The sequence below is a fragment of the Eurosta solidaginis genome, chromosome 1 (genome assembly GCF_040869045.1).
Source record: "Eurosta solidaginis isolate ZX-2024a chromosome 1, ASM4086904v1, whole genome shotgun sequence".
Lineage (NCBI taxonomy): Eukaryota > Metazoa > Arthropoda > Insecta > Diptera > Tephritidae > Eurosta > Eurosta solidaginis.
Genome location: NC_090319.1, coordinates 326,960,436 through 326,972,387, shown reverse-complemented (window position 1 = coordinate 326,972,387; position 11,952 = coordinate 326,960,436).

Genomic DNA, 11,952 nt, shown 5'->3' with positions numbered 1-11,952 from the left:
GACTAGAGACCGAGCCAATCATGAAGCAAACATTCGGTTTGGTTTTGTTGTATTGGAATCGAATGTGCATGCTAAATATTTGGGATCTATGAAGTTCGAAATGTGCACACTAGGCGTTGCATCACCCAGACCGAAATTAGGCCAAAGTAATGAGCATCTCTAAGCCTTCCAGCGAGTTAGAGTCGAAGACGAAGGCGAGCAAGTGCAGCCTGACTGGTCTATGTTCTCGTGAAAGCAAAGGTTAGGAATTAGATGAATGTGACAAGACCACAGGGTCGTGTGACGTCAGCCGTAGTAGCTGAAAGTAAGGTGACGCAATTGGGGCTTAGAATATTTCCGCGGTAAAAGATTCGAATTGGTTGATATGCGTAGTACGGAGCTTTATACCTTCAAAGCTTCCGTAACCCAATGGTTAACCTTACCTAAGCGAGGGGAATCATGTTACAAATATGAATGCACATACACATATTTAGCAGTCGAGGCTCTGGGACCCCATGTTCCTCATGAAACTAAGGGGTGGGGACGGTATGGCATAGTAGGTTTAATATGGTCATATTAATCGTTCTCGAGATGGTCGGGCTAGTACCTTAATGGTGCTTTGTTACCGGAACGTACCGGATCTATATCCGGCAAAGGACCACCGACATAGATAACACTCCCCAAAACTTTCGGGGAGTGCCTTTATCGTTAATACAACAACAAAGTGGTCTTATCAAATCGCTCCTGAGATGGTCGGTTTAGTACTTCAATAGTGCTAGTAACCAATGTCCGGCATAGGACCATTATTACCAATCCTTCGGGAAGTGTGTTTATCGCTACAAGAAAAAAAAGAAGAAGATACGAGAAATTATAATCCACTGTGTCAGTTTTGTGGTGGTAAAGATACTTGGGTTTGTGGGACGAATAAAGTGCACGCAGTGACACAAGGAAAGTTTGTCCGTGAAAAGCTGCTTACGTAGCGGCTGGCTTTCACAACTGCTCACTTAGATCAATCTTCGGTCTGACGATGTAGCCGAATAGTCGGAGCACATGAGTTCCTCCGTACGTACCGCCGCTGCAGACACCGCAAATGTTAAGAGAACCGCATATACAACTGGTACGCCTATAGTTCTATCAACAAATATAGTGGATGACGGATGTTTGCAAAACAGGGACAGACTCGTGTGTGAATGATAATGGAGGTTCGGTCACCGAAGTATAGAGCGTGCTTAAGTTGTACAGGAAGCCCTTGTCCTCATTTTTAGATATCAAGGGAGCTGACGAAACCGATATCCCAATCCCTGATGAAGGAATATATGTTCTGCTGACGAAACCAATATCCCAATCCCCAATTAAGGAATATACGTTCTTCCAGGTATTACGAATGGGAATGGAAAGATCCTGGCCGAGAAACAAAAATGGGCCGCGTAACGACGGATTATCCGCCGAGCTGTTCAAACACGGAGGCGAAGAGTTCGTAAAAAGCACCAATGGCGTCAGATTGGAATTTAAGTGTGCTCTGCCATATCCAGAAGGTATGTAATAGCGCATACGCGCTTATTACCGCGGAATAACCCCCAGCGGGTTAGGGGGTCAGAATATACACGCGGTAGATATGCCTGTCGTAAGAGGCGACTAAAATACCAGATTCAAGGGGTTATGTAGCGCAACCCTTTCAGGCTGCCAGCGAAATATATAGCTTCTCCAAACCCAATTGTCAACCTCACCTATCCGTGGCGAATCCTGCTTCATTAACAACCGAGACTCTGGCGACCCCGAACTCCTCATGGATCTAGGGGGTGGGAGGGCGGTATGGCTAAGAAGGTCGCATGTGGTCATAACAAATCGTTCCCGAGACCATCAACATCGATAACACTCTCTAAGACCTTCGGGGAGTGTCACTATCGCTACATCAACAACAACAACCGCGGAATAAGCTTGCTTAATGTCGCGTATAAATTTTTATCGTACTGAGCGAGAGATTGAAGCTTAAAATCGACGAACTAATTAGACTTTATCAGTGCAGACTTAAATAAAAATAATAAATGTAAGGCGTGATAACCTCCGAAGTGATTTAAGGTCGAGCTTCTCTTCCAATTTGCGTCGAGCTCCTCTAATTTTTTCCTACAAATTGGCTGGATGGGACCTACTTGTTTTATGCCGACTCCGAGCGGCATCTGCAAGGCAGATGATTTTTCACTGAGAGCTTTTCATGGCAGAAATACACACGGAGCGCTTGCCAAACATTGCCGAGGGGCGACCCTGCTTAGAAAAATTTTCTTCTAATTGAAGTGCAGATTTAGACCTGTTAAAAATATAATATCGACCAGATCTTCACGAAACCCCCAAAAAAGGAGTTGGTTATATGCTGCTATGTTGAAATTGAGTTCCCTGCACAACTTATATAGCTTTGCCAAATGTCGTTCAGCAACACCACCAGCTTTTTAAGGATTTGGAAGGACTCTTTGAGCCAACCAAACGGCTTTGGGCATGCGGCTCGCTATAGTGCGATTGATTTAACCTGCTGCTGTAGAAAATAGCAAGATCTAAACTCAGATGAATGATATTGATATTATTGGCTTTAATAAACGCGCCGTAATTTCTGGATTCTCTGGACTGAATAAAGAAGCAAAAAAATTGAAACCAGAAGTACTTGCTGTTAACGTATATAAATTCGAGGTTGTGAACGACTTTGTCTATCTGGGAGTCGGTATTAACAGCGAAAACAATGTAAGTCTAGAAATCCGATAGAGAAATCGAAATCCCGACAACAGATACTGCTTTTGACTAAGAAGGTAACTGAAAATGAAATGAAATTTTCTTCAGGAATCAATCTCTTGTATGACTTGGGATCATAAACGACGTATGGTATGGTGCTTGGAGTATTCGAGAGAATAGTTCAGTGAAATGTTTGTAGGTCTGTCTGCCAACAAAGTGTATCTAAAGAATTTTATTGATTAGCTCTATGAACTTTGCGCAGTTAGGAACATAGTGCAACGAATAGAAGCACAAATACTTTTGCTGTGACTAGGGAATTAGGAAGCGAAACTTGCTACGCAACAGCCAAAGTAGCCAAAGGTCAGCTATCTATCTGATCGCGCCAGTTTTTTCACCTCGAAAAACCTGATATTGTCACGGACCAAATCATCGGCGATCTTATTTACAACATGGACATGGCAAATGTCGACCATATTGGACATCCACGTCGATGGCATTATGCTACTGACTGTCTTACGCCCGAACAATTTGGGCGTGGCGTTCGATCAGGGTCTACATTTTGGAGAGAATGCAACCAATATTGTACCTAAAATCCAGAGCCGTAATAAAATCCGCAAATCTCTTGCCGGCAGCACTTGGGGTAAAGACAAAGAAACGCTCATAAGATTGCATGCTACGCGTGCCCGATATGACCGATAAGCATAAAGGTTACTCACTGGAAGAAAATACAGGCCTGCCAAAACACTGCCTTCAGAACCTCTACGGGCTGTCTTCTTATGTCCCCAGAACACCATCTACACAATGACGCGAGAGTACTACCCATCAGGGAGAGAAATGAAATACTGAACAAACAGTTTCTGTTGAATACCCAGAAACCCGGTCATCTCAACAGACATCAAAAAAGGACAAGCAGGTCCTCAGTATTATCCATAAACAGACGTCGGACCTCTATATCAGGAATTGCCCGGCGAATCCAGTTTTTAAAGAAAAATACCCAGAACTCGCAGAAGATGAACGCACTCTCCCTAGGAAAACGCGCGTCGCTCTAGCTCAACTTCGATCTGGGTAGTGTAACAGGTTAAACTCTTACCTATCCAGAATCAACCCCAACATACAAAATGTATGTCCTGCTTGCAATGTGTCCCCACATGACACCAACCATCTCTTCAATTGTATTGTGGAACCAACGCCTCTAACACCCCTCTCACTATGGTCCACCCCTTTTGAAATTGCAAGTTTCCTTGGACTCCCGTTAGAGGATATTGATGAAAATTTGTGATCGGTCGCGCCTATTGGATGGGGCGAAGCACTGCTGCAACAACAACAATAAGCGGCTAAGCCTTTAACAATGATGATGATGACTTCCGTCCGACTTAAAAACAAAATATGACTCACCGGATAAGAGACAACTTAGATACTTTTTTATTTTAACACATATTTTATTAATTACACAAGAAAGTAGTTTTTAAGCACTTTCCAAATTTTTTTCGTTTAATACAATAAAAGTAATTATTTTTTATATTAATTACTTAACTTGGCTAAAAATATCTTATATATAAAATTCTCGTGTCACAATGTTCGCTTCCGTACTCCTCCGAAACGGCCTGACCGATTCTCATGAAATTGTATGAGCATATTGAGTAAGTTCATGCCGCTGGGAGGCTAGGGTCTCGAGATTTAGCCCAAAACATGGATCCCGGTACCCCTAGAATGTGTTTATACCATATGAATATCAAATGAAAGCTGTTGATAAGAGGGTAATTTTCATACCCTTGGGTGACTAGGGTCTCGAGATATAGGTCAAAACGTGGATCAGGGTAACACTAGGATGTGAGTTTACATTATGGATTTAAAATTGAAGCTGTTGATGTGTGCTTTAGTACAGAATAAGTTTTATGCCGCTGGGTGACTAGGGTCTCGAGATATAGGCCAAAACATGGACTCGGATACCCCTAGAATGTGTATATATTATGGATATCAAATGAAAGCTGTTACTGCGAGCCTTAAAGTAATTTTCATTGTGATATTCGATTTAGTCGCATAAACCTGGCAAAACTGATAAATATGCATGCGAAGCCCAAATAAAGGCATGAATTAATAATACCCACATACCTATTTACATACGTCCTGTTCGATTTGCCTGAAATTTGGTATATAAATTGGCCTATATTAGTATTTTCGATCCTTTTTTCCGGGAAATAGACCAGAGATGGACTGGGACTGTGATTAGGACTAGGACTGGGACTGACACTCGGAATGGGACTGGAAGAAAATGCATACCACCCTCTGGGACTGGCAATAAGATATGAAGAAGAATGAGAAAAACTTGAGAGAAGAGAAAAGAGAGAGGGAAACTGAGAAAGAGATAGAATGAGACGAAGATGGAGATAGTTGAAGCGAAAAATATCGAGGGAGGAGTGAATACAAAGATTAGGAAAAAGTGTAGAGGGGCGAGGGCAGAGTTAGACGGAAAAAGCTTATTGAAATGTATGCAGATAGACCAAATTTAGGGCAGAACAACGTCTGCCGGGTCTGTTAGTTACTTATAAAATAATGTTTTAAGGAATGACGGTGCAAAAAGTTCAAATGCCTTTAAATATGTTATAATTATTTTTGATATTTACAAAAAATAGTTTTCACTATTTATTTCAGTACTTAAATAGTGATATAGTAATGTGTGTTATATATTTGTTTTTTGGTTTTCTTAAAAATGTTGACAATCACCTAGAAAGCATAAGGACACCGCAATCTAAAGCTATGTTTACACAATGGCTATCGTGAATTATTAATTATGTAATCGTACATGTTCATTAAGCGAGTTTATTGACACTTAGGGCCATTTTCTCAATGTCAGGTTGACGCTGATTGATTATTTATTTGACAGATTTTCTAACTACTGGCTAGCGTTAAGCGAACATTGAGGTAACGCTTGGTCTTGTGTTACAATAAAGCTCAGGATGACGCCAAGTATACTTCTCAAATCTTAGTTGTTGTTTTTCAACACTGGCTCAACTTGAAAATCACAGTTTTCTCAACAAAAAGGGATTTTTTTATATAGCAAAAATGCTGTTTACCAAGTTGAGAAAAATATAGTTCTCAGCTTGTACTCAAGTGTGAGTCTCTAATTGCAGCCAAATGTAGGATTCCAGTACTGCAGTATTTTATGGAAAATAATGTAAATAATGATAAATTATTTTATATTTATAACGCTTTATTTATCCTTCCAACCATTCGTTTATTTCTGCATAATAAACAGTTGCTAGCTTTGGTGGTGCTACCTTGGAGAACATTTTTGTTTTAACTTCAACTCAACTCAATAACTAATGTAGGATATCAACTGGAGAAATGTCCTGGATAAAGATTCGAGAACTAGGAATTTACGAAAAGTTAGAAAATAATTGGAGAATGATCTTGAACATAAACTTGAAAAAATTATATTATCGAAGGATGCAAAAATATTATTTCGGTGTATATTCAAACGATGATCAACAACCCAAAATTAATTCGATGCTCGTTTTGAAACTAGAAAAAGATAAAGCAACCCAACAAGCGTGTTGTTAAATTCCAAGTTAGTATGCATTTGCGAACTAATCTTAAATGCATGTTTTCAAATGCACCTGAAAAACTAGTTAGCGTTTTCAAACTTAAAGGCATATTTTTAGTTCTCAAATAACAGGCAAGTTGAAAATTAAAATCTTAGAAACACGAAAGCTCTGACAGCCAGTAAAGCAATACTGTTTGGGTTATATTTTATGAATATCTCTCGAACAAATAATAAAATAACAATAACATTTGAGAAGAGTTTGAAAATGCGCCGAATATCAAGTAGGAAACTGACATTTTCTCTAATATTTAAGAACTTTACATTTGTGCTTTGCTGGCTAGAGGTTTTAAATTAAATACCAAAGTGCTTTTTAATTGTACCAATATTCCTAAATTTTTTGGTCTGATATAAATTCAATAATAAATATCTTGAAATGGTACCAAAACAATGCCGGATCAATATCGAAATGATCCTGACAAAAATTCCGAAACAGTCCAGAAATTTTACCAAAATTATCCCTTAAAATATTCTGAAATTAAGGCCTTGAAACAATCTGGAAATTACACCGAAATAGTCTTGGCGGCCGCCGTGGTGTGATGGGTTCGATTCCCGATTTTCGGTTACTCACGGTAACAGTCTTCAGCGCTGAATTGTTTTACACGTCTTCAGTAGTTGGCGTGGAGTTTCGTACAAGGTAAAGGAGGAAGGTCGCCAATAACTCAAATATTTAAGAACTTTTGTTTCGTTGTTCATTGGGAAATTATATATCAAAATCGAACTCCTAAAAGTATAACACATTTCTGTAGGCAAAAGTACTGGTACGTGAGGTTTCACATACCAATCACGTTTCCGGTTTTATATGTAATATCGAAAAGAGGCAACTTTTGCATATAATTGCCACCTAGTAGAGTTATAATGTCAGACATAGAATACGTCACGGAATCCAGATATTCACATGACAACTTTGTATATAATAGAGTTCGGTATAATTTTGACTGTTTCGGAATAGTTATTGAACCATTTTCGGATTTTTTTCTGAATTTTAATTGGGACCTATTAAATTATTCTACGACTAAATAAAATAAATACAAAGCGCGATATATCTCCGAAGAACTTACGCCGAACTTCTGAGTGCTCCTTTTAATTTTTCCTACAAATCGGCGTGACGGGACCTATATGTTTTTACGCCGTCTCCGAACGTGATCTGTAAGACCCATGAGTTTTCACTCAGAAGATTTCATGGCAGGAACACAATCGGAGTATTTGCCAAATCACCGGCGAGGTGGCCCCGCAGAGAAAAACTTTTTATCTGATTGGGAAAACTAGTTTCTAAATTTTTGTTGTTGCTTTGCCCGGGAATGGAGCCCACCACACTACGGCGGCCGCTAAGACTATTTCGCTTTAATTTCCAGGTCTTAATTTCAGAATTTTTTTTTTTTAATTTGTGGACTGTTTCGGAATTTTTGTCAGGATCATTTCGATACTGATCCGGCATTGTTTTTGAACCATTTCAAGATATTTATGTTTGCATTATTTTGGGGTGGATTTATATCAGACCAAAAAATCGTTTATTTATTTTTTTATTTCTGCATGACTTTAAGGTCAACAAAAATGTATCCTCGGTGGACTTCAAATTAATCGATTTAAAGTTTTTTTTTTGGTAGACTGGCTACCGAAGTCGTAAGTGGGTTACGTTCAGAATTGAAAACCTCGTATACGTAGGTATGTATGTATATATGTACATTAAAGCGTATAACGATGTTGTAAATGTGCCCCCTGTGTTTGAACACTTACCTTAAAAGTTAAAAAAATTAAAATTTTCGACACTGTAAAAACAGCGAGTAGGGCACTTAAAACTGTTCTATAAATTCGATTAATTGATTATTAGAATATTCGATTTTTGTACGTTTATTAATCGAATTTTACTATTCGAATAATTGGTTTGCTTAAATTAATCGAATAACTCAACGGTTATTCGAATATCTTACCAAAATCGAATATGTACTTCATTTTATCAAGTGTTATTTGGGAAAATGAGCGCAACAAAAAAAGTTGGGCTTGGAGGTTTTTTACAAAATGGAGTGCAGGCAAGGAACTGGCATTTATTTATTTATTTATTTACTCATCTTGAAATTGTTACATTTCTTACAGACTAATGACATATATAAAGACTTAACCACTAATTTAACATTTCGTTAAGTAACAATTTAAAAGTATTTTCAGAGTAGGAAAAGTCCAAAATTGACGAATTTGAGAGCAAGTTAAACTCTTTAAGAGCTCTGGAAAGAGGAGCATTTGCAGCATAATTAGTTCTTGCCAATCCCACAAAAAAATACGCATTATTTCTTAGGTATATATGTGGAATAGCAAGGAAAATGCGTTCTAAAAGGTAGGGACAATCAACAGCCCCACGGATTAAATTAAAAACAAATATTAAAGAGAGAAAAGTTCACCTGCAGTTCAAACTCGTAAGATTGATAAGCAAACATCTGGATTAATAGGAAGGAAAAGGAAGATCAAAATGAAGGGGACGTAGAGCGTACTTAATAAGTACTTTTTGAATTCTTTCAAGACGATAAATATGACAAGCATAAAACTGCCGCCAAATAAATACGGCATATTCCAATTTCGAACGTACGAAAGTAGTATATAGTGATTTTAAAGTATATGGGTCAGTGAAATCAGAACTGAATAGTCGAACAAAAGCCAACATCGAGTAAGCCTTAGCTATTGTAAAGTTTAAATGACTATGAAAAGAAAACTTAGAATCAAAGACCACCCCAAGATCAGTGACCTCGGACACAGTGCTTAGTTGCGCGCCCCCAATGTGATAGGAAGTAGGAATGAGTAAACGGGATTTATAATAAGGGACATGATAGCATTTTTTAATATTTAACGCAAGTTTATTATTTTTGCATCAAGTAACTACATTATCTAGGTTCTTCTGAAGTTTAATTGAATCGGAGGGGCAAATAATCTTGTTGAAAATCTTCATATCATCTGCGTATAGCAGGAATTGCGAAGATTCAGAACAGCTGGCAATATCATTAATGAAAATCACAAAAATAATAGGGCCCAGTATGCTTCCTTGAGGAACGCCTGAAGAAGCTATGGAGGGATATGAAGTCACACCATCAACTACCACGGTACAACTACGGTTGGAGAGATATGATTTAATCCATTTCAAAAAAACAGAATGAAAACCAAAACAATGTAATTTCAATAGTAGAATACTATGATTAACTTATCGAAGACTTTTGAAAAGTCGGTATACACGGTATCTACTTGGGTTCGATTAGTAAAAGCGTCGATGCAGTATTCCGAAAACACTGCCAAGTTAGACGTGGTTGATCTTCCCGACATGAAACCATGCTGATCTACAGAGATTAGACGATTTATTGATAAAATAATTTTTTCTTTTACAATACATTCGAACATTCGACTTAACATAACGCCAGAAAGCCTTGGAATTCAATTTTATATCTGCCTCAAAGTTACGCACATTTTTCTTCTTCCAATCCTTGCTCAATGACTTAAACTCTTTTAAGTACTTCAAATACTTTTCTTTATGAGAAGGCAAGTTTGATCTTTTAAATTTTTTATAAAACTTTTTCCTTAATTCTTAAGATTTCTCAAGTCCTAAGTAAACCAAGGAATTTTATAAGCCCTTTTTTGGCTCTCGGGATGTTGTCACTACAGATAGTGCTTAAATTATTCTTAAATATATCAAAACAACCTGAGACTTCAACCCCAGTAAATAGCATATCCCAGTCAATAGAATCAATTGCCGTATTGACAACATCGACATCGTAATTTTTAAAGCAAAAGTTTGAAAAAGAGTCCTCACAATAAGTATTAAACTCATAAAACTCCAAATGAAGAACAAGCGGTACATGATGCAAACAAAGGGTCGAGGCACTCCTAGATAGAAAAATTTATATCGCTTAAAAAGATAAGGTCCAAAATTTTATGAAAAGTATTATAAAAACTGTTGACTTGACTAAGGTCACATTTTGAAAAATTATCAATCAAGTATGTTTCAGCAAAAGTATTAATAGATTTTGGGTAGAGCCCAAAGCCACCCTTTATATCAGACCATTCTAATTTGCTAAGGATTACGCAAACGTTTTCGTGATCAGATGCTAAGGCTACAATATTATCAACATGATATTTGTAAAGCAAATCCCCACTAGTTGACGGTGTTTAAGAAGCATAAATTAATAGTTTGGAAGATCCATGTACTGTAATGCACAGCTGAGAGAGTATCTTCATTGGGTAGTGGCATCAATGTTGAACGATATGTTCGCTGAACAGCAATTAAGACGCCCCCCGTCCATTTGTGGTGCTATTTTAAGCTTTCGCAACTCTAGGTCCTTGCTTATTAACCACTTACGACTAATTCACAGGAGGGAAAAGAGTCAGTTTGGCGACATGTAAGTGAAAAGTCTTAAAAATTACCTCTGATGCAGTGGCAACTATCGTTACCAATAAAAAACATATAGCACACCTGCACCTGCATCATCTAATGAAGCGCAAACAGCACAACCCACTCGTGGCCGCAAAAGAAAAAATGCAAACGATGTTTACGAATGCACATTAGAGCGACAGGAAATTTTATCCCGAGGAGTGGCGCGTTTAGTGACCAGCAATATGCTACCAATCCCGTTTGTTTCATCCGATGGCTTTCGTGAGCTCATGAGTTTAGTTGAACCCGGATATAAAGTTCCCTCTGAGCAAAGCATTCGATCACGCTTACAGCTTATATATAATGATATACAACAAAAACTTTCTAACGAGTTGGCTGAGGTAGCAAGTGCGTCCATTACTGTAGATGAATGGACTTCAAGAAGTCAAGACGTGATGATATTGGGAACTATTTGAGGGTCGAAAATAGGACCCTGAAATAAACCAAATGACCTGAAAAGGACCCAAAGACCATTACGAAATCACCAAAAAAAATTCTCAAAAATAACCCCGAAATAGTCTCCAAAACCATCCTGAAGTCATCCCTAAATGACCCCGGGCGCCAAGAAATAGTCCCTAAGTGATCCCGAAATAGTCGGGATGGATATTTCCCAAAAGTTATCCCTATATGACCCCTGGAGAACCACGAAAGAGTTCCTAAGATCTTCAGAAAATTACCACAAACTGACCTCGAAATTACCCCGGAAAAACCACGAAATAATCCCAAATGACCACAGAATGCAACGCGCGACCTACCTTACCGTTTTTATTCTCCTATGTATTTTCTGCGCTCTAAAACACAACGTCGCTCATAGCAGCGCCCGGAGCATTACTATCACTTTTTATTCAATTGTTCTACTCTATACTCTATGCATGTTCAGATCCGGAGCAGTAGCAGAGCATATTTTTCGTTTCTGCTGCTGCTCTGGAGTATCAATTAGAAACATTGGTTTAAAATGAAAAATATTGAGTTTTTATACTTAACGTGTATCTATGTATGTATATTTTAAGATTCGAATAATCGTTCAGCAGTAGTTATTCGAATAATCGACGATTATTCGATTTTAACTAATCGAACTCTGGAAATCGAATATTAGAGTATTCGATTAATCCGAATATTGGATTAATCGAATATAACGAGATCTAACAGCGAGATCGGGCTTTCCTCTATGTTTTCTATATCAAATTTTCAGTTATCACTTTTGCACTGTAGTAAATACTAAAAAGGTAGTAATTTATTTACTAGA